General features: G+C 38.0%; 1 long non-coding RNA gene across 2 annotated transcripts in view; it reads right to left on the bottom strand.

Annotated features, from left to right (window-relative positions):
* LOC148185510 (uncharacterized) overlaps positions 1 to 26,326 on the bottom strand; it is a 100,233-nt gene extending 73,907 nt beyond the window's left edge. For both annotated transcript variants that reach the window (XR_015775917.1, XR_015775918.1), the window contains exons 1-3: positions 26,189 to 26,326; positions 24,092 to 24,199; positions 23,407 to 23,568 (exon numbers count right to left, since the gene is read on the bottom strand). This is a non-coding gene — a long non-coding RNA (uncharacterized LOC148185510). The remainder of the gene's footprint in view (positions 1 to 23,406; positions 23,569 to 24,091; positions 24,200 to 26,188) is intronic.
* Positions 26,327 to 26,593: the final 267 nt, after the last annotated feature.

Raw genomic sequence — 26,593 nt, 5'->3', positions numbered from 1 at the left:
ATTACACAAATGTACAGCAAAAAAAAGATTTTTAATTAATTCCAAAGATTAGTTATGATCTCTGAGATTGCATTTGTTAATGGAGTCATGGCACTGTGGCAATGTAGCTCTCAATAGGCAGATTGCTGCTCCGCTGAAGGCCCGTCTTTGTGCAAACTACGCTCGCTTGATACAATCAGTTCTGAATAGAACACTGGAAATATTGTCATGCATGCTAAGTGGGGAAATTGAGTTTATTTAAATGCCAGATTTCCCTCATGAGATTTGTAGTCTAAATCTGTGTCAACAATACATAAAGCTCAAGTGATTAGAAAATTCTGCACATCCAAACTCAAATTTTAAAATTGTGAGGCATATATAGTATAACTGTAGGTCTGAACATTACAAATATCTAGTGTCCAGATTCAAAATTAGATTGGCATTGCACAGACAACTAGTCAAATTGTACAATGCAATTACAATAAATGTTTTTATTTATTTATAATAAAATTTAAAATTAATAAGAATAAGGATTAAGGAATCATAAAGTAAAAGTCTGTTGTGCAGCATTTACAAAGTCAGGAAAGTAACACCACTTGCTTCCATGTTGTAAAAGCTGTAGTTGCTAAACATTTGTAGTGGTTCCTAAATGATGGCATTGCCCGACTTAACAATCAAAATATGTTTCTTACTCTGTGCTTACATTTATACATTTAATATTGATAACTAAGTGAAGAACAATTAGAAAAAAGCCTGTGATACCTTATCAACTGGTCTGGAGCCATTCATGTTTACTCAGTATGTCAATAGATTCATTGACCATACCAGATAGGCAGAATGAACCCTCCATCCCCGTATTCTCTAAATGAAATGCCATGAATTAATATGGTTTATTTGCATGTAACTGAAACCTAAAACCTAAATATAAACCTAACCTAAAAGCAAATTACACTCTGTAAGATTTCCATGAAATTCAGAAGTATTGTTTGATGCAAGTCATGGGAGGCATTTTTTTCAGGGATAGCCAAGCAGTGTATTGACATTCAATAAGAATGTATCTCGTAGTGGCTACGTTTACATGTACACTAACATCCCACTACTATTCAGAATATGACAATATTCTGAATTTGATGAGGGTTATGTTAACAGCATACTCCATTTAGTTATTTCAAAATAGGCCTTTTTCCTGAATTTAGCATTTTCAAATTAAGACATATGGGAAATGCCTGTATTATTCGAGTTTTAACAGCATAATTTGGGCATTTATACAGCATTTGAAATATGCATCTCGATTGGGGTTTTCACTGCAGTTTGTGACAAACTGCCTATCATATGTTTACAGACGTCTCTGTGTGTTGTCGTACATGCATTACACATGCCAGCTCAAAACCAGTTTGCAAGGCTGTGGCAGAGATGCATGCCCATGAGAAGCCCACAGGTGCATGTAAACTCAAATATTAGTGGAATATTTATTTTCGTCTGCTATGTAAACATCTTAATAAGAATAATGTCTTTTTTTGCCAAATTGCCTTTTAAGGCAATAAGCAGAGGTAGGGAACCTGTTCAAGACAAATAGCTGACAGGTTCATAAAAACAGGTCTGGAACAAAAATAAAAATTTAAGTAATTCTGCAAATTAACAGGAACTTAACAATCAAGTTAAATGCCAAAAAGGGTAGGGAGGAGGGAACAGAGCTGCTCCGATACAAACTGATGATTTTCACATGCTATTCCTTCAGCCATTTCCTTAATTGCCTTAATCATGTTTATTCCCTGCTGTATATGCCTCATGGAAAGCACTCAAAAACAAAACACAGTTTTTTCCTTTGTATTGAAATTCCTGTGAAGATCTCACCCACTACAACATCCCCATCTGACTCAAAGCACTATTGTGGCTTTCCTGAATTTTTTAATTCCCGCTGGTCTCTTCTCAAATACCCCTCCTGAACCGGTGCAGAGCTTTTGTTGTGCAGCACATCCTCCGCTTTGTTTGCTGGAGATGTCCAGTTACCATTGTGATGAAAGCCATTTCATTTTTACAGCAGCTTTTATGTAAAATGGCAGGCTAGTACAAGCCATGTCTGCAGAACATGCACTGGGATAGGGAAAACAAATGTGCCAAAGGACAAAGCCTCTGGAGCCTCAACAGTTTGACAGGTGTTTTCATCAGTCTATTGTTGTATTTTTGCAATTATTCTGAGCTCCTATGATATATTTAAATCGTTGAGCAGTTTTTAAACAGTGAATTATTTGATTTTTTTTTTTTTAAAATGCATGCACTGGTGGACTCAACTGGATTTTGCAGTTTGTTAGAGGAACCTAAAACTATGATAAATATTATCTTCAAAATACTGTACAACCCAAATGAACATTAATGAATGCAAAACCCTCATTTAGATTCCAGAGGCTTTTCACAAACAAATGTACACACACCCAAACACACAGATAATTTGACAGATCACGTCTGGGGTATGCAAGACAAGGATACGATAGCTAACGGATAAATCTAAGTGTGTGTATGTGTGTGCCCGTGTGCCTCCCTCTGAGCAAGCATCACAGTGCTTTATCTGTCATCATAAGGACAGAAACAAAGGCTGCACTGGCTGCAAACAACAGTCACAGCCAGGACAGTCAAACAGAGACACAACAGACTGTGTGCGTTGTGGGGTTTGGGGATGCTGCGACACAATATTATCCTACAGTTTCCTGTGAGTGAGCTCATCCGATACTGACTGAGGGAAGGTGTCATGTCATTTAAATGTGAATTTTGAGCTGTGTTCATAAAAGTTGTAAAACTGACAGATGTAAAAATGCTGGAAATTCCCAAAGTGTCTTGTCTGTTTTATTGTCTGCTCAATTACATGCCTTCAAAAAATCCCCCCTTTCCTCTACATGTCTTTGCCCCATCTGCCCTTCGTTCCATATTCGGCTAAAACAGTTTGCCAACGGGAGCTGCAACAGGTGTTAACCCTGTGATGAAACAACATTCACTTCACTTCATTTAATTTTTGTAAAAGTTTTTATCTCTTGAGAGTTGATCATCTTTTAGCTTGAAGAGCTTCAGGGCAGCTGTAAAATTCTGATAAAAACAAACCAAGCTACAAAAACTGTTTTCTTCAAAAATGAACTAAAGTACTCTAAACCTGTAAAAGCTGATTAATTTAACAGTTTATGATGGTGAAATTGAAGGAAAACCTTTCTGTCACAGTGCAAGCTAAATATCGTCAGTGTGTTTTTCCCACTATCTGCAGCCGCTGACTTATTTGCATGCACTTATCAACTTTTCTGTCCCATGCTTTTCATTTTGCCCCATTTTTTTTTCATATTTTTATCGACATGCTTCCCCTTGGCAACATCATCTGCAAATGGTATCAATTTTCACTGCTATGCTGATGATACAAAGTAGCGATGCGCTGGTCGACCAACAGTCTGAACCGCCCAACCCAAGGGTCGGGCGTTTCAGGCAAGCTTATTAGAAAATATCGCCAGTTTCCTGCACTTTGGTTCATAAAGTGACAAGCAGCATTATGAGTAAGTTGTTATATTTTACAGAAACATTGTGCAATAATCCAATTTACACCTTCTCTTCCCCTCTTGCCATCTCTCACACAACAAGCAGCTTTCTCGTCAGTGCTGCTGCACTAAGGTCCAGACATCTCTTCGGTCATAAAGTCCTGTTAAAATTTTTCCCTCTGCAAATGTGTATGTTTAACAACATGTTCTTACAGCAAGAAATCGTGTCTTTGTCCACAGTCAGTCCGTTAAATATGCACTTCTGTGACGCCATGTTAAACCACTGTACCATGTCAGCATGTGCGCTTATGTAAACACAACGTAGGTTATCAGCTGTGTGCCCAAGATTAAAGGGTTTAAGATGTAACCACTTTCCTGTCCACTGTATTTTTTAAAGCAGAAAAGCCTACATTTTTCCTACATTGTGATATTTAGTGGACATGACAAACAAAACAGCCAAGTAGGTGATTACCAGAAACGTTCAGCTCTGGTTCACAGGTTTGTGGTTTAGGTCATTGATTAATGCATATGTGTAGAAGTCAGGCGGGGTGGGTTGGCTGTCACAGCGGGCTGAGTTGGGTTTTAAACAACCCTGACCCGTGCATTACTAATACATACTTTTTCTCAGCTCCTAAATTTTGAGATATTTCTATCCGAAATTAAAAAATAGTTGGTTATGAACTTTTTAAAGTTTAATACTGACCAAACAGAGAAACTATTCGTTGGTCCCTGTCTGTATTATTTCTGAGCATTTGACCATCACAAAACTAGGAGTGATTTTTGTTTCTCATCTGACATTTCAGTCTCATATCAAGGATATTATCAAGACAGCCTTTTTTCACCTCAGCAGTGCTGCTAAAATCTGACCTTTTTTCTATTATCTTTGTGTGATTGAAACCTTATTCATCCATTTGTATCCTGATCATAGTAATGTCCTAGTATAGGGTCTTAATAGTCATGCAACTAGAAGTCTTTAGCTTGTTGAAAATGCTGCAGCCAGAACCTTAACGAAAACTAGAAAAAGTAAGCACATGATCCCCACTCAGCTTCTCTGCACTGGTTGCTTTTGCATCACCATACCTATCTATCCTATCTATACCTATCTATACCTATCTCATTACACTATACACACCAGCATTTCATTTTTGCTCCACCTAAACATCTGTTAATCATCACACCCATCCTAGAACTTCCATCACCTTTTTAAGATCCCTTCAAGATTCTTATTTTTATATTTTTTTTTCCTTTCCTTACCTTTAAATTCAAATTGTTTCATTTAGGCTACTTGCTGTGTGCTTTTGTTTATGCATGGCTATTATTTGTAAAGTCTATCATGACCATCTTCTTAGGCAATTCTGTACATTCGATTGATAAAACCTAAGGATGTTTATTTTAATCTTTAACTGTTACTTATGTTATTCATGAATATTTATAGGGTTTAAAACAGTTTAAGGGACAAAGGATACATCATTAAAGACTGAAACTGAGCTGCAGTACTCCAAAGAAATTACATTATAAAAAGGAGGCTATTCGCAATGTCACACTACAATACAAGTACTTTGCAACTGTACTACTTTATTTAGTTTGTTTTATTGACTGCTGGTTTGTTGGGGCACAGACGCTCACACAAACAACAAACCGACATGCTCAATAGAGGCAAAAAAAGGCTTTCAGTGTTATCCTGAACAACTTTGCTCACTCTCTGGAAACCACTCTGCGTCTGCCACTAGTGTCACCCCGATTAGGGTAAAAGCAAACAACAAAGCAAGGTGACAGGTGAGCGATAGTCTTAAACTAAGGCAATGCTGAGGCTTGCGTGGGTGAGAGATTCTTAGTAAACAGACTCACATTAAGCTCAACAAAAGAAATGTACATGTGGGATATATGAGATTCTGACATTGGCTGTTGCATTAAGAGTTTAGCATACCAGCTTCTTTTGCAAACACTGAGATTGTTCTAAATAATGTGTTTGCAGCTCCATTTACCACAACCTCAACATCAAGTCAAGACCTATACACAAACAGACCAGAAACAGGAAATACACCATCTAATTTCCCACCACAAATTGTCTTAATCCAAAATGATGCAACAAGGAACTTATCAACAAGCAGAGCACACATTTGAACTATAACGGGCCACCGCTGTGGCTGACCCTAATGTGATAAAGCAACCTGCTTAGCGGAGCAGCAACATTTTAACAAACCATCAAAGGCTACAGGCTTAAATGACCCCAGCCGGCGTGGTTCAGGACACACATTGAATCGGAAACATACTCAACTGTGCAGATAATCACATAAGTAGCTGGAGGCAGTGTAAATATTAGTCCCACTGCAATAATAAATAATGCTGCTTCTTCCTGAAGCGCTCATTAATGCCTTAAACTATTAGCTTCTCTGTCATATGCCTGAAACATGCAGAAATGTTCTTAAACTCTACAAAGAAAGCAGCCTGCAGAGTGTTGGACCCTGATACTTAAACACGTAGACTGTTAGTCATACAAAGAGGAGGAAAGAAAGAGATAAAGAGACTCACAGATGGCATTCAGCAGAGAATATTTCGCTCGGGGCCAATGTGTGAGACCTCCGTAAGCTTGATTCAAGGAATGTCATTTGCCTAGTTACTCAACAGAGCACAGCAGCAGCAGAATAATCTGCAAAGTGTGTGTGTGTGTGTGTGTGTGTGTGTGTGTGTGTGTGTGTGTGTGTGTGTGTGTGTGTGTGTGTGTGTGTGTGTGAGTGTATACCTCAGTCCACCCTTGATATTTTCCTCTGTGTCACTCAAGAGCTTGCCACAAAAGGCAAAAGTCCTTGACCTACAATCCTTTGGCTGCAATGTAGTTTTTTTTTGTTGCTCAGGGCATTTAGTTAGCTCTTCAATTTATATCATGTGCTGTATTTTTTTCTTCCTTGAGCCCAAGTCACTAAGATGACCACATTCTAAGGTTCACCTCCAAGCAGCCTTCTGTTGTTTCCAATGCCAAATGTAAGTGTTCCATGACGCTGAAGCATCAAACAGCAGTTTTTCACCAACTCATTTATTCCCTCTTAATTGATATGAAAATGCTACTTTGTCCTGCCAAAGTAATAAGCTAATGCTCCTTGGCATTGACTGTTTGCTATTGATAGTCTCAAACTGCATGATGCTCACTCGGGGAATTAATCATTCAAAAAAACAAACAAACAAGCAAACAAAGAAATATATCTATATTTTTTGCTTAGCCTGGCAGTCATCAGCATTACATGTACTTTACATGTCCTAAAATCATGCAACTTTGATCAGTGATGTCTGCAGTATACACTGGTGTCTGCATCAAATGATGCTGACATACATATTTACATACAATCATGTTTACACAGTGGGTATCTTATACTTATATTATGATGCTGATGGGGGTTATTTTCTCTAAATATGAATCTTTCATTCAGCACAGTTGTTTTTCAGAGCACAATTTAATGCTTCATTTGCTGACACTATGAAGCTTCACTGCAAGTGTTTGTTTTTGAATTGCTGTTAACCTGAAGGTCAAGAAGCAACATATTCTTAATAGAGAGCTGATGATAATATTAAAGTAATCTGAAACTAGTATAAGCGCCGGGACAAACAGCAGCAGTCACTGCATTAAGGACACAGCCTCAGTACATGGAGCGCCCACTCTCACCAGGTGAGCCACTTGGCAACCCCCCTCAAGTAAATGTTGTGATTCCACATTTAACAGAATGAGACCTGAACTTTCACCACTAAAATTTAATCAGTTTGTCGTTCAGTTCCCTCATGGCATTCCTGAGATATAGCATTCATGAGATTGGGACAGACAGACAACTCATAAACACGGTTCGTTGAGGCACAATAGGTCTTATTCAAAAACAGTGCATACACATGAATCTGTGTTTAAAATGTGTGTACAAATGTTTTAACTGAAATCTGGGATTTAACAATATTTTCTGCCCTGATTTTTTCTTTTCTCTTTTTTCAAACAAATCTAGAAACTGCCCTGGACCATGCATACACACAACTGATAGTGCCAGGCTGTCTTAGAAAATCTAAACACACACATTTTAACTAAACGCATATCAAATCGAAATGCTTGGGCAAAGTGGTAAGAACAAAATCAGCCGTCGCACACAAAATCAGAAGAACAACATTTCAATACTCACAAACCAGTGAATGAGGCTTGATGATTTAATACATCATTTTCACAAATGCATCAAGAGGCTACATTTTCAGGACTTCCTCCACTATGTGTTTTACGAGGGAACTTGGGTCCAGAGGTAAAAAGCTGTAACAAATGGTGAATTTCAAGCAATATGTCATCTTATAAATCACAGTCATCACTCCCACAGCTATCAGTTAATGGGACACACCTCTATTTAACCTGAAAAGCTCCACAGTAAGTACCAGTCATTAGTTCTCCTTTCCATCTTCCATTGTCCACACTGATAACAGTCTTCAACCTCCGATCCATCCTCCCATACCAATCCATCTATCTGCTGCAATCAGCTACAGTAAATGCAGAGAGGCTGTTTCATTAGAGCATTTAAGTAAAGAATGCATGGCGTATACTTTCAGTGATGCTCCTCATATGTACACAGATGGAGTCATTCAGTCTCCTTACAATGAGGGGATGAGCTCCAATCAGCCCATTCGACATGAAAGGAAGGACTCATTAGGATCATTTTATTTTCTGTTGCTGAAGAGGGAGTTATTTGAATCATTACATATCATGGTGCTTGACTTAAAAGGGGCTTTTTTAGTCATTATGTCTTTGAACCACACCAATAAAGTACTGTAGTGAATTATGTGAGTACTTCTTTTATGAGGAAAATGGCTCTGCTGTTTCACACAAATCTGTCTCATGCTGGGGATTTTTCATAATGGCTTACATCACTGGCTACTTTGGGAGGAGTAAATCGCTTATGAAAGTGTTCATATGCCAGTATTCCCCCATTAGACTGATTCAAGTGCTTGCCTTTGTTATTGGTATGGAGATTTTATAACTATGGTGACAATAATAATATTAATAAGGAAATAAACACAGGAAAAACAACATCACAATGATTCTTTCTGCACTTGTACCCTCAAAATTATCCACCCTGCAGTGCAAAAGCAAAACAAAATGTTTGTTTCCGTTTGTCTTTACGCAGCTTCAACAGCAATTAAGTGTTGGTCCACAGATCTTAATTGAACATGCCTCCAGCCATGGCCATGCTTCTGACTGTCAGGTCATTGGAAAAAGCTTAATAGCTTCAGGTTCTGTGGCAGTGTGTGTGCGTATGTGTGTGACTCTGTGTTCCAGTGTATGTACTGCAGTGTGCTTTTCCGCTTTACCCTCAAAATTGATTAGAGTCGGGCCCCTAAGTGGGTTTCCTGTTGTTAAATATTGGATATCAGCCAATCGGTCAACCTCTTTGGCCCAATATGTTTTCTACAAAATATGTTGCCTATACAAATCTGCTGAACTGCAACTGAATTTGTTATTCACTGATTAATCATTCTAATTACTAGCTTGGTCTATAAAGGGAGATCAAATGTCAATAAATAGGTAAGTAAACTCTATTTCCACTGCACAACACAGAATTTAGGCCCAACATATAGAAATAAAACTAAAGGGCAAACACTTGACATCAAAATTTTCATTTCCATAAAAATGCCAATAGAATGGACTTTTTTTAAAAGTCAAGGACCCAAAGATATTCAATTCAATATTAGATTAGGGTTGGGCCCATAATTGGATTCCATGTTGTGAAATACTGGACATCGGTCAATCAGTCAACCATTTTGGCCTAACTTGTGTTCCACAAAATATGTATACAAATTTGCAGAGTTACAACAAATGAATTGTTTTACTAATCAATTGATGTGGCTATTTTTTAAAAACTTGTTTTGAAAAAAAATGAAAAAAACAGTTTGGTATCTAAAATGTCAAAAAAAAAAAAAATGAGGTATGTGAGTTGGCAAAAAGAAAAAGAAAAAGAAAAAAACATTATTTCTATAGTATGACAAGATTTTCAGGCCAAACATGAAGAAATGAATCAAAATGGCAAAACCTTGACATCTAAAATTTCCAAATGTGATCTAATGTCATTGCTATAAAAATACCAAAAAATCATTTCTGTCTAACCAACAGTCAAGGACCCAAATATATTCAATCTATTATAAAACAAGACCAAAAAAAGCAGTAAACCTTGAACTTAGAGAAGCTCCAACTAGAGACTGTGAACAATTAATTGATTATAGATTAATTTGCTATTAGCTTGCTGAGAAAATAAGCTTTTTTATAACAACAGGAGCAAACAATTGTTCAATCACAGCAGTGCAGGTAAAATATGTGCTCAGCAATAAACATTCAAGCTTCAGAGCCTTATGTCCATATGTATGAACAGGAGGTTAGGCCACTACAACACTCTATTAAGGTAAGGGAAAGACAAAAAACACATTCTGTCTCATATTAAGTGAGCTTCTTTAATATTTAACACAGGACTACTATCTTTACCTCCCTTTAAGGAGACTTAAGGAGCCAAAAATCAATGTAAAAATATAATCATGCTTAAGTTGCTGTGAGCGGATATTGGGGGGGGCAAAAACATTCAAGCTATGCAGTTATATTCACTGTAAACATTCTGTGCTGGCAGTAAACAGCTCATAAATGCCTTCAATTTAAACATTTCCTTATTATGTTGATAGAAAATGTAATCTGGGCACCATTAAATGAGAAAATTATTAATTTACTGTTTTAAATTAGTTCTATATAAATAGAACTTTTAAGAGACAGTTTTTCTTTGGAAACTGTACCTTAAGCCTGCAAGAAATGTTATTTCATTGCCAAATTATATTATTCATTTAAAAATAGACAAAAATCATAATTGTGCCATTAAATGAAGAGTTTCCCCAGAAACCATTAAGTCTGTGCAGTGCCAGCTCACCTAAAAGGATGTCATTATCCTGGATTTTAATTCTAGACTGTAGTGTTGCAGAGGTTTTTCCACCCTGCCAAGAATAAAATGCTGGGGCAATATTGAATACTTGAAATTCATGACAGAAAAAAAAAAAAAAGTTTAAATATGCTTCACTTTGTGTATTGTCAATGTTGAGCCAGCTAAGCTCTGGTCAGTCCCTATCCTGCCCTGTGGCCCATGACAAGTGTGCAGGCCGTCCTTTTACCCACCAGGCTACTGGCAACTTACTGTGCAGCATGCCATGGAACACGCAGATCGGCACATAGAGAAGAAGCTGACCAAAAACAAGTGTTTGGCCTCAAAATGACCCATCCAATCCACATGAGTGAATGTCAGTGTTTGCAAATGAGAGGCAAATATGAGCAAAGCTTGTCCATGTCCACAGACATGACCAATCCAGATAATCCATAAGACTTGCAAGCCTTTAAAGCTACTGTATTTGTAACTAGTAGCAGTATAAATTTATTCTTTCCATGAAACATGTTAATCCATGTACATTTATGTGGGTGGTATAATTCCCTTCTCTGCAAGTCACCGCCGCAGATTGTTTTCAGTGCTGTTATGGCGTTAGCTCTTTTGGCCTTCATGTTTTCAAGGCAAATACCTTTAAATGAAAGATGCCTTAATATGCAGATTCAAAAGGTCAATAGTGCTGTTGACTTTTCTGTTTTTAAAAATCACTGTAGGCGTCTTGGCTCTCAAGAGCACAGATTGAATTATGAAACCACCTTTTCATTATGTTCTTTCCAGCAATGGTTGTATATTTTCCAATATGTTTAGCTGTAATCACTAATATATGAGAGCATACACAACAAAAGACTAGGACCACAAATGTTAAAAATATATTTGTATGCAATAGAGCTGCTTTAAATAAACTGTCGTCTAATTCCGTTTTTGGTGGAATTGTGACATATGGTGGGTTTTGAGTACATTATGCTTTTTTATAAACAGATCACAATTTCGGTGAAAACTTGTGCCACAATTGTTGGTATTTCAGACATTGTGTTTTTCAAAGGAACTTTACAGAAAAAGGTTTTCTCCTTTTTGATAATGTTTCAAGGTTTTAGCTGGGTTTTAATACACATGACAGGGAGTTAAGGTAAGGTTAAGTACCTGGCAGAGTGGAGACTGAAGAACAACCTTGCTCTCACCATCAACAAGACCAAAGAGCCTGTTGTGGCCTTTGAGAAGATCAAAAGCTGCAGACACTCTACCATTAACATGAATAGCACTTAGTTCTTTCTATCTCTGAGGCCATCACCTGGACCCTTAAAGCCTTTCTGCACAAGAGTAGGAGGCTGAGGGGGCTAAAGATGACCCACTGCTGCATGACAGAAACATCCTGACTCAGTACAGCAAAACAGCCAAACACCATATCGTGTCATCCAAGAGAGTTTCACTGGTTCTGGGGACTGCTTAAATTAGAGGCTGTAATTTGAGCAGCAAACACTGTTCTGCATTTTCTTCTCTCTGCCCCCCATGCCACCACTGTGAATCTAAAGCATATAGAAGTGGACTAAGTGGGAGATCAGCCCCTTTTTCTCTCTCTCAAATTCAGACCAAACTCTGATCAAACAGTAAAACTAGGTAGAGCTAATCAATTTAAATATGATTATGTTAATGCACTGCCTGTTCTCTCACAAAATGTTTTCAGAAACATGTTTTAGTACCTTGTTTAGCTTTAATAGCAAGAGTTTGTGAACAAGAAGTGAGCGCCATCATTTCCTGCAAAGTGAAAACTGAGGCCAAACATATTAATAATAAACAGATGACCTAAGCTGAGCTGATTCTGTTTCTTCGTTGCCTAATATTTGCAGAAACACGGTTTAGTTGACAGTTTAACTGTAATCCAAGATCGTTTGGTACCTGCCGGCTGCCACTGTCTCAAATGAACGAGTTCACCTTTCATCACCAACCAGGAGTGTTTTTTGGGCCGCTGCAGCGCAGTCTGGTAGTTGTAGGGTTTTCTACCTCTTGTGCAAGAGTTCATGTCACAGTTCTTTTCTTCTGATTTCTCTGGTCTAGGAGCACCAATTTCAAAAGTATTTATGCCTTTTTTACTGTGTAAAGAAAAAAGAGGGTCTTATTTCTTAGCACTAAACCTTTGAAGGTGGCCTCCCTCCAAGAAGTGAGCTGCAGAAAACTTGGTTCTCGGCACATCTTTTTCCAAACAAAACACAATATTGCCACAGAATACTAAGTTTTGTGATTAGAAACTCTTGTGAATGACACATCTAATGTCATCCACAAGAGTTTCTAATCACAGAACTTTGTATTTATTTGTTGAAAGTGTGACATGAGTATGATTTTTTTCCCAACAATTTAAGACATTTCTATAATACAGTTAACATAATACAGTTACATACATAATACAATTATATTGTTCTGGGACAATACTCATAATAATGTTTAGACTATTCTACGGCTTAATGTTGGCTTTTAGCTTTCAGTAACAAAAAGCAGAAGCAGTTCATGCATCTAATATCCTTGAAATTTGAAATTGAGATATGATGTAATGAACAACAGGAGGACAAAAAGAAAAAGCAAGAAATAGCAGGCTATTAGCTGCCTGCATAGTTTATGTATGACCTTAGTTTCATATTTAATCACGCAGTCAGCTAAGTTTATAATGTGTGAAGTACATCCTACGCTTTTGTGTGTCTTTTAAAGAATGAAGTGAATGAGTGATGATGAGTGAAAAGCTTTCAGGTTGAACGGTGTTTCGGATCTGTTTCAGTGACGCATATTTTGTCTTTTTTTCTCCATTAAACCAAGAGATTCCTGAAATTGCAGTTGGGTTTTACAGTTAAAAGGACCTTTTGCTGCTTCAGGTAATTGCTATTTCCATCCTACGCAAAACACTTCACAGGTGCCAACTGCGTGTTTTAATATTCTTCAGTGGAGGCCAGGTGAGGTGCCTTCAGATGATAAGTATACCACAGCGGAGAGCCACTCCACTAGCAACATAACAGACTTGTGTCAGCTATCGCTGGCAGATTCATGGCTTGCCTCTGTTATCCGTGATTTTGTGTTTTTATTTGTAGCGCCATGTAACTGACAGATCTCACAAAATCGTCTTTACTGTTTATCTCGCTGCGCTACTTGATTTACACGGCCATAAATAAATGATTCATGCTTGCGAGTATGTGTTGCAGTCATTACGGATTTGCTGCATCATTCCTGTCTGGCTTTAAGACACAGCCTCAGAGCAAGTCTCACCAATTTGACAACAAGCTGATCTGTTACACAATCTACCCCCACTGTGCTGCGACTAGTTTTCTGAATGTGTGTGTCTGCACGTGTGGCTCCCTGTCTGTCCTTCTGCCCCTCCTCCCTGTGTTACATCATTCTCCCCGAGGTTGTTGTCACCTAGCAGAACGTTGCTTGGTGGTCTGTTCTGTCTGCAAACCTGTACATGCGGCTGGCAAGCTGTTAGCGTTCAGATATCCGCTCATCGAAAAGGCAGAACACACAGATTGACTCTGCCGTGCTGGGGGATTTTAGACACGCGTGCACGGGTACTTAGACTGGGAAACTTGCAGACGTGCATGTGCAAACACATGGTGACAGGCTGCTTGGAAGTGATGATATCATTCTCCTCTGGTGTAATTAAACGCAATTCATGGCGCTGTCATAATACGCAGAGCACAATTTAATTTGCCTCAAAGGACACTGTATGTAGCATTAGAGAGAGAGGGAGTAGGAGACAAATAGTCAAAGGGTGTAGAGTTAGGGAATGTAATGCTCGCCTTGTGTCTCACTCCGTGGCGTGGCCCTTGGGGAGAGCTCAACTGGTAAACACGCTTTTCGCAGAGCGGTATATTGCTTTTCACAATTACCCATAAACAAGGCCTCCTGAATGAGGGCTGAGGCATTCGTTGTAATTTTCTATAATCTCTCCTCCAAGGGTGCTGTTGTGAATAAAATTCATCTGACCCAGAAACTAGCGGGCTAATAATGGATGTAATTAACACAGCGGGTAGACTGATATGATGTTTATACCACATTTACCCTCCACGCACTACCCCTTTTTCTATATTTAACCCCTCTCTCACTACTGATTTCTCAAACTACAGAAATATTCTCCCTGCTTCTCTGCCCCCTCCACCTCCATCTCTTCACTTCTTTCGCCCCTTTGCTTTGCCTCTGTATCTCTCTCAGCCTTCACCCCTCTCACTGTATCTCTCCTCTGTCTCCCTCTGCATTTCACACATTCACTCTGCTCTTTCTTTGGTTCAACAGCACCACCCAGTGTCTTAACCTTAAAATTACATCTTTACATAACCATTGTTGATGAGGTTTTCATTTTGAACATCTGCTCATATCTCATTTTTTTTCTCCCCTCACTCATTAAGGCTGTTAGATTTTATTGATGTCAGCTTTGCCTGCGTATTAATGATTTATATGCGCGCCCGCTATAATAAGTTTGATTAATTGAACAAGACTTTCTTGTTTGAGGTGCCTTCTGGGTTATAACAGCGACCGTGACACAATTTGCTCTTTTTCTTAAGAGCAGTAAAGTGGGGGGAAAATAATATCCTTGTCAGGGTGAACATGTTTTGGATGTATGAAGCTAAAAGTAAACAGACGCAGCACAAGTGTGTGATAAACATAGTTTTTCAAAAACAACAAGGTTTTTTTTTTTTAAGCATAAAACCAACAATTGAGAAATGTCTACAGATTTAAGTTTGACTTTTTGCATGTTTTACCTTCACTTTTTAAGGGTCACTTTTACTATCGTACCTCATTTACCATGTTGTGGCTTTGAAATGTATTTTTTCTACTCTTGTCGATAAAAAAACTGGTATAAAACAGGATTAAGTCAATTAAGCATGGTTGTTCTTCTCAAGCAACACCAGTCCCACACTGAGTCACAGATTTGTAGCTGATGGCACAGAACCACACACACATGGCGTTTTGTCTAAAGCTGTCGATAGTTAATTTAAATCCTTTTCAGTCACTGGAGCTTTTTCTTAGCCTTTTGTAGTAGGAAAATGTTTACTCTTGTATCACAGTCAAATGCTGAAATGTGGTTCAAATTCTGATGTTTTAGCGGTTAGGTGTGATTCTAAAGCAATATGTTCTCCACACCTTTACAAGAGCATTTTCAAAAACTAATTTCGCATTATATATATATAAAAAACAATACAAGGTGCTGATTAATTTTCTATATTATAGTGGAGTTTCTTTCAGACTCCTCTTCAGCACCCCAGCGAGTGCAGCTGGGTCGTGGGTCAGCGCACTATTAATCCATTTAATTCAAAATGTAAATTGAAACTGCTCCTCTACTAATAATTATCACTCATTTTTAATTCTTTATTTATGGACTGCTAATAAGATTAATTTAAGGGCAAAGATTTCTTATTTTGCCGCTTTTAAAGAAAGTCATCTGCATTAATTGACTGAATTTATGAAAAGTAATTGGCACCAATGTCGCCTATGGCTACCATCTTACATTCTGAACATATGGCACTCACTGTCAATAAGCTTTTAAGTGCCTACCATAGAATTGTAATAGATATATAGATGTATTAGATTTGCATAATATTATCTACATAATTAAGTTCTAGTCGCCTCCAGTATTCCTTAATTATCCGATTTAAGCTCTTTTCCATGAATTTAGGTAAGAATTTATAGCATTAAGTTAAATGGGATGCAATTTGTTCAACATTTCACAAGATTCTGACAATAGGATGTAATGGTTTTTTGATACAAACACCAGAGAATGCTCCTGGCAAACCCTTTCCTGCTTCGCAAGATGTTGCATGGCAACACGAATGGCCAGATACTCAATACCTACATTTTATGATGTTTCAATATAAATTGAGGAATCAAAATTAAGTAAGCATGGTCAACAACTAACATTTAAGCAAAAATCCCAATGCTTAATGTCAGCTCTACCGATATGTTTCAAAATAAAGGCTCATGATAGTAAAGAATAATAAGCATGATCACTAACACTACACAGGGGCTACCAACCATCCCTTGTTATTGAAGTTACCCAGCATAATAGCAGCGGTTCCAGTATGTAATATTGCACCCAAAACATTAAATGTAATTGTATTAGAAAACATTCCAACATACTGACCCTTAAAGAAAAAGTCAACCCCTGCACTAACACTGTAATACACAGTATCCATCATCAGTGGTTCCCTGGAGGTGTTTCATGATGAGGCGTTGTAATACAGTTTGTGCTGTGCCAGTTTTTCTACAACCTGCCTCATCTACTTGCAATTGCAGGTTGTGATTTCATACATTTCCCATAAGGGCTTTTTTTTTTTTTTTGTCCCAGGAGAGAGAACGGAGGTGAACTGTTGGCTAAATGTGTTTATTAGAGACTGGGGGGGTTCCATCAAAACAGATAGCTTATTCCTGAAAGAAAAACGGGCCGAGTCCCTATGAGATGAAGCATCTGTGTTATATGCAAGATGATCTGTTTGGTTATGTGCTCAAATTGCTCAGACAGAGAAATTGGCATGAACTCAGCCATGATTCAAGTGATGGAGAAGCTTTCATCAGCAATGACTGAAGGGAGAGGGTGAAAATGGTACGAGAAAAGGATGGAAGATGGTACAATGAACAAAACCTTGAAGGCTAACTTTTTATCTTCGCAACTTTTGTGTTTTTGTAGCTGTGCATTACAGAACAAATGTTATTTTCCTTTTGTCAAGGGTTATCTTTTCAACAAAGTGCAGTTACCATACTGGGCTAAATCTTTGGCCGATAATGGCAAATTTTTATTCTAATGCATTATTCCGAAAATGATATTATAGCAGATAATTAGCTTCAATAATACCAAGTAAGACTGCTTTCGTTGATTTAACAAGGGCAACATCTATACACTCCAACACTGGTGGCGATACACCTTTAAACTTGGTTTGCGAGCCACCAACAAAACACAGAGAAGAAGTAGAAGAACAAGCACAGCACACTGACTAGAGAGCTAAACATGTCTCGTGTCAGTGTGGACGTCTTTTATAGTTTCAGAGGAAAACTGTGCCGAGGGACTGATCCCCGACCGCCCGACTCCCCACCAAATCAGCAAACTTCCAGCTGCCATTAAACAAGGTAGACACAGTGCTGAGGGGCCGTCTGTGGAGCATTTGCACAGGCTTATACAGCAGCAGAGGTTCACATCCAACAGCGAGCATTTAAATAGTTCAGACAAACTCATACCAAATGGCTCAACTCTTTCATCAAACTCATTAATAACCAATAGGTTTTGCTAACTGCATGATGCAACAGTTAGCCCTTAATTTGTATCATTAACTGGAAACCAAGTCTGGATCATGTTCATCTTTCTTATCCTCAGGTGCAAATAAAATTAAGTTTACAAACTTCTTTTTAAGATACAAAAATGTCAGTATCAGCCATGAGAAGCAGGTAATTATCTGTTATCTGTATCGGCTGAAAAAAACATTGTGCATCCATAATCACCAGTGATAAGTCAGATGCAGCAGCCAGCGATTTATATTTCCCTTTCCCTCCTCCCATTCTCTGTTCCTCTGAACAGGAAGACCTTCAAATACATACTGCATGAGACCAAAAGTGCAATTTTCCTATGTGCTAAGCCTTTTAACCTGCACAAAACCTTGCTGTAATACATATGACTGTTGCACCTTAAAAGAGCCACAAATACTGAATATGCCCATATAGTCTTGATGCATTGCATTTTGGTCTTTTGTACTCTCAATAACCTTTTTTCTTATATCTTCCGTCACAGATTGTAAACTCCACAGTCCATTGACTCCACAGCTGTGCTGCTAATATCTGGACATGATGTCATGTTGTCTTTTTGGGGACAAGTTATTCATAACAATAAGACAGATAATCCACAGGCCCAGAAAGGCATGGCATGCATTAATACTGTAGACTGACGCATTTTGTTTTCTTCCCCTTCTATACTTTCTGTTACATTATAGCTCAGTGATACTTATTCTGCAAACCACGTCATAGCTTAACATAAAAAAAGACAGAAAATATAATAAGATCTAATTAAAAAAGATCAAATTTAATTTTATTATGATAAACCACATGATTAGCCAATGCAAAAACACATACATTACACACTCCTGTAGTGCAAGGAGCTGTGAGTAAAAACACAAAGCACACAGCCTATAGAGTGTGTTCCAGACAGCTAGCTCAGATTGATGGAGAAATAACAGAGACCTGGGTATAATTTCTTGGAAGACTTGTTTTGGGAGTCTGCTGTAATGGTTCCCTATGCTTCAGCCGCCGCCTCTTAATTCCTCTCTAACTAATGCTGTTCATTTTCTGTATGCCAGCTGTATATACACACATGCCATCATCTCCTCTGCTCTGGATTTGTGTGTTATGTTGCATGTGTGAGCTGCATTCCAAGTCTGCAGTCCCAGATCATTTCACTGCCACACAATGGCAGTGCCAATCCAACATCCAACACAAGTCAGGACTAAGCTATCTGTGTCTGTGTGTGTGTCTGGCAGTCAGTCAGATGCCTCTGTAGTGGCTCCAAGAACGTGATCGGAGTCCCAAGTTGTCCACACTCCCACAATGCTTCTCTGCCACACAAAAGCTGTGTCAATCCATGCAGGGGTTGGTCAGGAGGAGTCCTGCTAACTGTGTGCAGACGACCACACACAGGCACAGTCTCCGACTTTACAACATACTTTAAGTCCCCTCCATCCCAACAATGGCCTTGCTCTTTCTCCTAACTGTCTCTTTCAGCAGAAATCGTTTTCAGATTGGTCCGTCCCCCAAAGAGACTGCTTTTTTCTCCACTTCTCTCTCTACAAGGATTCTGCTTTTTAAATCCATCTTTCTGAAGAACTTCTAAGGTCTGTCTCTCCAAAAAGTTTTTCTTTCTGTTATATGTCCATCTTGGAAAAACTGTTCCTCTTAATTGTGTCGATTCTGAGTTACTTTATATAGTCCCAGAACACAAAAAGAGACTTGATACTTTCAAAGATTTTTCTCCCATAGATGTCTACTCTAGCTGTGGGCAAAACTTTTCTAAACTGCAATTCCATGCTAATTTAATGCACCCTGTTGTATCCATGCATCAGAAAAAGGCTGTCTTCAGATGATACATGTATTTCTAAGATGTAGGACTTGCAAACAAAACAGCACTCTGAACAAAAACATAAACATGTAATCTGTTCTCCTATTCAATCTTAAAATATGGCTCTGTTCTGGTATAAGTTGGCAACATCCAAACAAAATGTTTGGTTTTTTTTTTAGATGTTAACACACTCATGGCAGAGCTCAACATTAACTTTTAAAATTGGCTGCCATGCTGCCATTCAGGGCATCGACTTTCATTGATTTTGAAAAACTTACATCAGTGTGACGCAATAGTGTAAGCTGCAACCAGTCCAAGCATGGATGACTTACCACAGGTGTACAACTGCAATGCATGGACACTAAATGTGAAAGCAAAATGGAGCGCTTTGTCAAGACGGCAGTAAGACAGCACTTCCTGTTTTCTATTTCAACACCCGAGCATGATATATAGGATTTTCAATATGTGTATCAAGTTTCTGTTCATAGTAGTCTCAAAGTTTCTGCACCCAGCTAATGTTACCCTATGCGTAACCTGACATTGTTATTTGGCCATTTTATATTTTCTGTGTACTTTAACGGGCATGCATGAGTGAAACACCGGCTTGAACTAACATTGCACAGAGGTGTTACATTTTGTAAATGGTTTCAGTTATTTTCCATGCCCCACACCGATGCAAAAATACATTTGCCAGTGATTATCTTAACTGTATATTACTCCACTGATGAAATAAATCCATGTCACAACTATTTCAAATTTCAAGTAGAGTACTTCAGAAAAGAGTGATTTTCAAGTGCAGGGAAAGGCCTGATGTGATATACAGTGATTAAAGTAATCTACGTGTCACAGCATTGCTTTTGAGACATTCAGTAATATTCTGATTAGGCATCTGACAAAAAGGGCCTACTGCTACTATAATATTATTATTATCATTATTAATAATAATAATAATAATAATAATAATAATGATATTCTGTCATCATAAACATCATAACTACTGCTATAACACAGCAGTAACATACAAATTAGACAAATTTTAAAATATGCTGCTAACATCATGTTTTAAAGAGCAGATAATTGAATACAATTATTTAATTATTTACTTATTTGGGGGTGAATAAACTGTAATATAATTCAGCTAATAAGAAAATTATCTTCAGAATAATCAATAAATTGATAGTTTCATCAGTCCACTAATTGAAAAAAATAATCGTTAGATTACAAAAATAATCAATAGGTGCAGCTCCATCCAACTGGCCATAAAACTGCATAAGAAAAAATCAATGGGCAAGTCATCTCATATCCCAGTTTTGACTCCCCCGCATTTGTCTAACAGCTTTAGGTTACCTAAACCCTCCAGAAAACACATTTTCATCTCCTTCCGGTCCAGTGAAAAACATGTAACTCTAGATGTGTTGATTTTGAATGTTTAAATAAACTATTTTAGTACATTCTCTTGAAGTTTCAAACACAGCATATACAGAACTGTTCTCTGTGAATGAGCATCCAACTCTCACTATGATGTGAGTGCCAATCTGAGATTGAAATGTTACATCTCGGGCTTGGTCAAAGTAACAAAGGCAGTTCAGCAAGGCAGAAAGACAGGAGAGCACATGGAGAAACAGAAAATAAATTTAGACAGGCATGATATAGTTATGCAATATTACAGTTTCTACAAATTAAAGTTTTTTGTTTATGGGTTATTTTGCAGTAGTTGGTGGTGCAGATGGAGGCAGAAATTTAATTAAATACAAAATATATATTACACGAGAAAGCAAGATGAGAAGACAATGAGTTTACCATATGGCTGTATGAGCCTTTCAGTTTAATCACACTGAGGCATCTGGGCTGTCCCTGGCAGTGATTTCACCTGACTTGTCTTGTAATAAACGTATTACGTAAAAAGCATTGGGCTCTCACTCCATGACTATATTAGGAAGACCAGAAGCTTGCAAAAAATGTTCTTATTTTGAATTATTCGCAAGTTCTGAAACATTATTTGATGAAAACAGCATGTTGGTATCAGCATGATTATTTTTTTTCAAAAATAGAATAAATACAAAGTGAGAGAAAAGGCATTACATATTAAAAATACTATATAAACTGTCCTTGCTGCCCATATTGGCCATTTTTATTTGGGAAGAAAATATAGGCCTTATATAATTTTTCAATTTTAGTTTTACAAATCTATTTTAGACAAAGTGATCACGTCTGAGAGTAAGGTGGATCAGTTACTTGCACTCTTCACTTTACATGTTTTTCAATCAAATATTTAAAGGGTAAATACACAGCTTACTGACTTGTTCATGAACAGCGGGTTAGCAAGAGTAATATCAAGAAAATACAGTTTGTTAACAGTGCAGAGAGGATCAATTTCAACCAACTGAGGTGCTGTGATGGTGGAAATTAGATTTAATTTGCCTCTTAAGCCAAATGAATCCTGAGCTGTTTTGACACTCATAGCCATTTCAAATTTATTTATGACCAGTTCTTATTGTAAGCACTATTCTCTCCCTTAATACCCATAACCTTTTTTAAATTTCTTACTGGCTAAAACCGACCTCCTCCAGCTGAGGAAAATCTGCCTGCATGGTGTGCAGGAGCACTCATGATTCCCTTACAAGTCATTATCAATCTGTTCCTTGCTTCCCATTCCTCCCACATGCTGGAGTGGGCAAGAGAGCTCAGATCTAAGAGAACTTTACTTGCATTAAGCTCCCATCTGTCTCAATCTCTTTTACAACTCACATGCAAGCATATAACTACAAGCACACTTTATAGTCCTGTTCTAGATAGTGAATCAAAAATTGGAAGTTTGATATATAGGACAGAAATAGTCCTGCCATGAGGGGAAATCATTTCACATAGTGGTGAGGAGGTTAGAAGAGCATCTACAGAGCATCCTTTCGCCTTCAATTGCTTCATTTTTTTACAACATGTATCATGAAGGCATGGTGTGGAAATTTACTGCAAGATTGGGGTAAAAGTTGCAGATCTGATATACAAGACAACAAGTAGCAGTCCTCGACCATTTTTAAAAAAAATCACAGGGGCTATTCGGTAACTGAGACTTAGGGACAGTTTGTCATTTATAAAGGGAGAGGGGGTGGTGCAAATCGGGGGAGGCATGTTAGAGATTTTTTTTAAGCAGTGGGGAATGACTTATGTTTTTGTATTTTATTTTATCTTAGCTTAGGAAAAGGACACAACTTAACCCCTCCCAATAAAAAAAACAAACCAGTTATCTTGTTCAGAAACTGTAAAAACAAGAACAGAATGTGTTGTTTTTTTAGAAACTTGCTTTGTTTTGGTGATAACACTATATACTGTGCTGTTTGATAATTGCATTGGCTTACATATCTTAACTAACTGTAAAAACTTTTTTTTAAATGTAAAGGCATATTTATGGTCAATGGAAGGTCACCTCATATATATATATATATATATATATATATATATATATATACATATATGAAAACAAGACTCAGGGAATTCTAACAGAAACTTACCAGACCTACTACAAAAGCTCCAAAAAAAACACCTCATGTACAGTCAACGGGTGACTTCACGACCAAGCCTCGGTGGGCTTTCTTCCATGCAAACAAGATACAGTACAGAATATAACACTGCATCAACAACAGCACAACTGACAGCCACAGAAAGTAAGCCACAAGTGAAGAAAACAGTGGAATTTTCAGCTTGCAGACCCTTTGCACAGGGTCCAACAACACATCAGTCAATAGGTGACTGAAAAACCAGTTAAATAGCTTCGGTGGGCTTTCTTCCTGTTTGTGTGTATGGGCAGTAGCATCGGTGTCCATGCAATCGAGACACAGCACAGAATATGACATCGCACCAACAACAACACAACTGGCAGTCTCAGAGAAACAGAAAAGGGAGAAAGAAGGTGTTTCTGACTCACGTTTTAGATGTCCTCTTTCCTTTCTGTCAAGAAGGTGAAGTTTCCATGATGTAATGTCCCGCTGCACTTGTTCCTGTGAAGGTCACTTTGTTGTTGACAAAAATCCTCATGTCCTCTCCAGCGCTGCTAGCTTGCCAGCTAGTCTTAGCAGTCTTGGCAACCCTGTTAACAAACATTAGCTACTTAATTGAATCTCCAGGTGCGTTCAGTTAACCCGCTCAGATCCCCTGTCCATTCCAATTGACAAAACTTTTTTAGGATGTCTAGATCTATGATTACTGTCATCTGACTCCACCCAAATGCACAAACTGATTTGACAGGATGTCGATAAGGCAATCACAGTGCTCCACATAATCTAAAGTGGACTGTGGTAGAGACGCGCCCAATTTTTTAACAAGCATAGCTGACAAGAAGGGTCAAAAGAGGAGAAGTCACAGTCTCAAATCACTTCACATATTCGGAAACATCACATGCGCAGCGTAATGTCATCTGCAAGTGCTGATTGGCTCAGCAGCTGGTGCACTATTACAAAAAACAAAAAGTGTGTTATAGAAGGTCATTAACAAATGCTTCCTTTATGCAAATGTTTTATTTCGGCCACCATCCGTGTCATAGCACCCAAAAGTTTTGTCAGGCAAAGCACATTGAAGGAGGTGACCAAAGAGCACCTGAGTACACATCATACCTTTATCTCCAGTGCCCTCCATCATCACAGCTCCAGGTACACTGCACATGTGTCACACCCCAAGCTCCCATGGGGTCAAAGAGCATGGCCCAGCCTCTTTCGAAAAGCCTTAGAGGAAAGAACGAAGTGCAAGGCACATTTCAGTCCATCATATTAATGTTGATAAAATACAAAATTTATGTTTAAAAAGTTTTTAAAATAAATTTGAGATGTTATATTACATTTACATACATACAAAAAGTGAAAGATGTACAGCTTTTACTAAGGATGTTTTCAAAATATCCGTCTATTGAAATGCAGAGTGTATCTGATGTCACCAGAAATGAGTAGGGGAAATACTGATAAGATTTTGTATCATGACATGACGTGACAACCTTACGAAAAATTTGTGTCAAAGTTGCAGATTTTATTTACAGGAGAACAACAGGCACCAGCTGTTCAATTAAATCTTACATTTAGGACTCATTTTAGCTGTGGAGTGGTTCAGAGGCCAAATCAGACAAGTCATTTCAAGAAATAAAGTAGTGCAATGTGCCAATGTGTACAAAGTCAAAAGAGGGGTGGTTAGGGTTCAACTTTGCTTTTTCTGTTTCATTTTTGTTTGGGTTTTTTTTATATTGTGACCCTCACTGGAGCTAAAAAAAACTTTTCCTTGAGCCTCCCTGAGTGACATGGGGAAAATGTATGACCCCCCACCTCCCATGAATGCCTTTCAAACCCACTTGCAGCCTTGGAGGTTTTGAGGATATTAAAAACAAATAAAGTTGAGTGTCCCTCCCCTAACCCAAATCAAAAACATAACTCCCTCCCCAGTGCTTTAAAATTACTTGAATTGCCGCCCCGCCCCCCTGTTTTGCACCATTCCCTCCCCTCTCATAAATAAGGAACAGTCCCTAACGTCGATGTTCATGTCATAAAGTAATTAATACATGCATGACTTACAATCTTATATAAAAGCTTGGCACAGAGCACATTATTAAAGTTAGATATTAAAGCTACAAATAATTTAGCACAGCCTGAAACAAAACATGACTCAGGGAATTTTGACAGCGAGATAGCAGACCTTCTACACAGAAAAAAAAAAAAAAAAAAAAACATTTTAAGTGCACAGGTGACTCAACCAACCAATTTAAAAGCTCTTCCTGACTAGACAGCATCAGTGTCCATTCAAGATGTACAGCACAGAACACAAACAAAAAGATACAGTAGAGAATTTACAGTATTGAAAAAAGTAATCAGATCCTGTACTTCCATAAAACTACTAAAAACACACAGTAAAAATAATCCAGAACAAGTACAGGTCCTCCATTGAAAATGTTACTTAAGTAACAGTAAATTTAATGAGGAAAATGCACTTAAAGTATTAAAAGTTAAAGTACACAATCCAGAGAAATATAACAATAACAACAACAACAACACACGTTCAATTATTTTAATAAATTGATAAATTCATGAATTAAAAAATTGCCCACATGATTAACTGACTCCCTTTTTTTTTTTGGCTGTACTTTTAAGGTAACTGTTGGAAAGTTGAAGTTTTATGACAAAACAACAGATTCTTCTTTTGTGCTTTATGTGCAATTTTAATGTGTAGAGTAACTAGTAACTACAGCTTTCAAAAAAATAAAGTAAAAAAGTCCCATGTTTCCCTCTGGAATATAGTGGAGTAGAAGTTTAAAGTGGCATAAGAAAAACAACAGACTCAAGTAAAAGTACCTTAAATACGTACTTCGACACAGTACTTGAGTAAATGTATTTAGTTACAGGGCACCATTGACAGAATATGACACACAACTGACGGCCACAGTTAGCCACAACAGGAGAAAACAGCAGACTCCTCTCTGCTTTCTGTCAGGCTGACGAAGTTCACAGGACAAACAATTCATGTCCAGCCGCATTTGTTGCTATAACGCTTAATTTGTTGATTTGTTGCGAGTAAATGTCCTCTCAAGTTTGCTCGCCAGTCTTTCAACCGAAGGTTCGCATTGACAACTGTTAACACGCGCGAGCTAGTTAATCAAAATCCAGGTGTGTTGACAATTTTCTGCAGTTGGTGCGCGACGTCAAACAATGCGCTTTAAAGTTTGTTTAACTTACCGAAGACGCGTCCAGCTGCGGTATCGAAGCGGCTTGAGGACAGCTTCAACTCTTCAACTTTTAAATAAAAAGTATGACAAGGTTATGCTTCTTTCTTTCTGTCCACTTCGGTGAGAGCAGCGAAGTAGTAATGATGGCACGCCCCGAGTGACGTGACGTGACGTGACGTGACATATTGATGCGCGTGACAGACCCATTGACAGCGCAGACTGCGTCACATGTATGAACCGCTACTAACCAGTGGGAGGAGCTGTTTCACGCATTTCAGAAGACTGCCTTGACTTTATGTACTATATCATTAAAATAATGTCAAAATATCCAACTTTGACCAACTAATGTTTATCTGTCTGATGGAAAGTAAGGTGTTTTTTATCAGTGATAATTTTGTCTGACATTTTTTTTTGT

Source organism: Plectropomus leopardus, chromosome 24, assembly GCF_026936395.1.
Source record: "Plectropomus leopardus strain MGB_pleo_1.0 chromosome 24, ASM2693639v1, whole genome shotgun sequence".
NCBI classification, from domain to species: Eukaryota; Metazoa; Chordata; class Actinopteri; order Perciformes; family Serranidae; genus Plectropomus; species Plectropomus leopardus.
The sequence above is the reverse complement of the archived record's forward strand: the minus strand, read 5'-3'. Positions and strand labels throughout refer to the sequence as shown.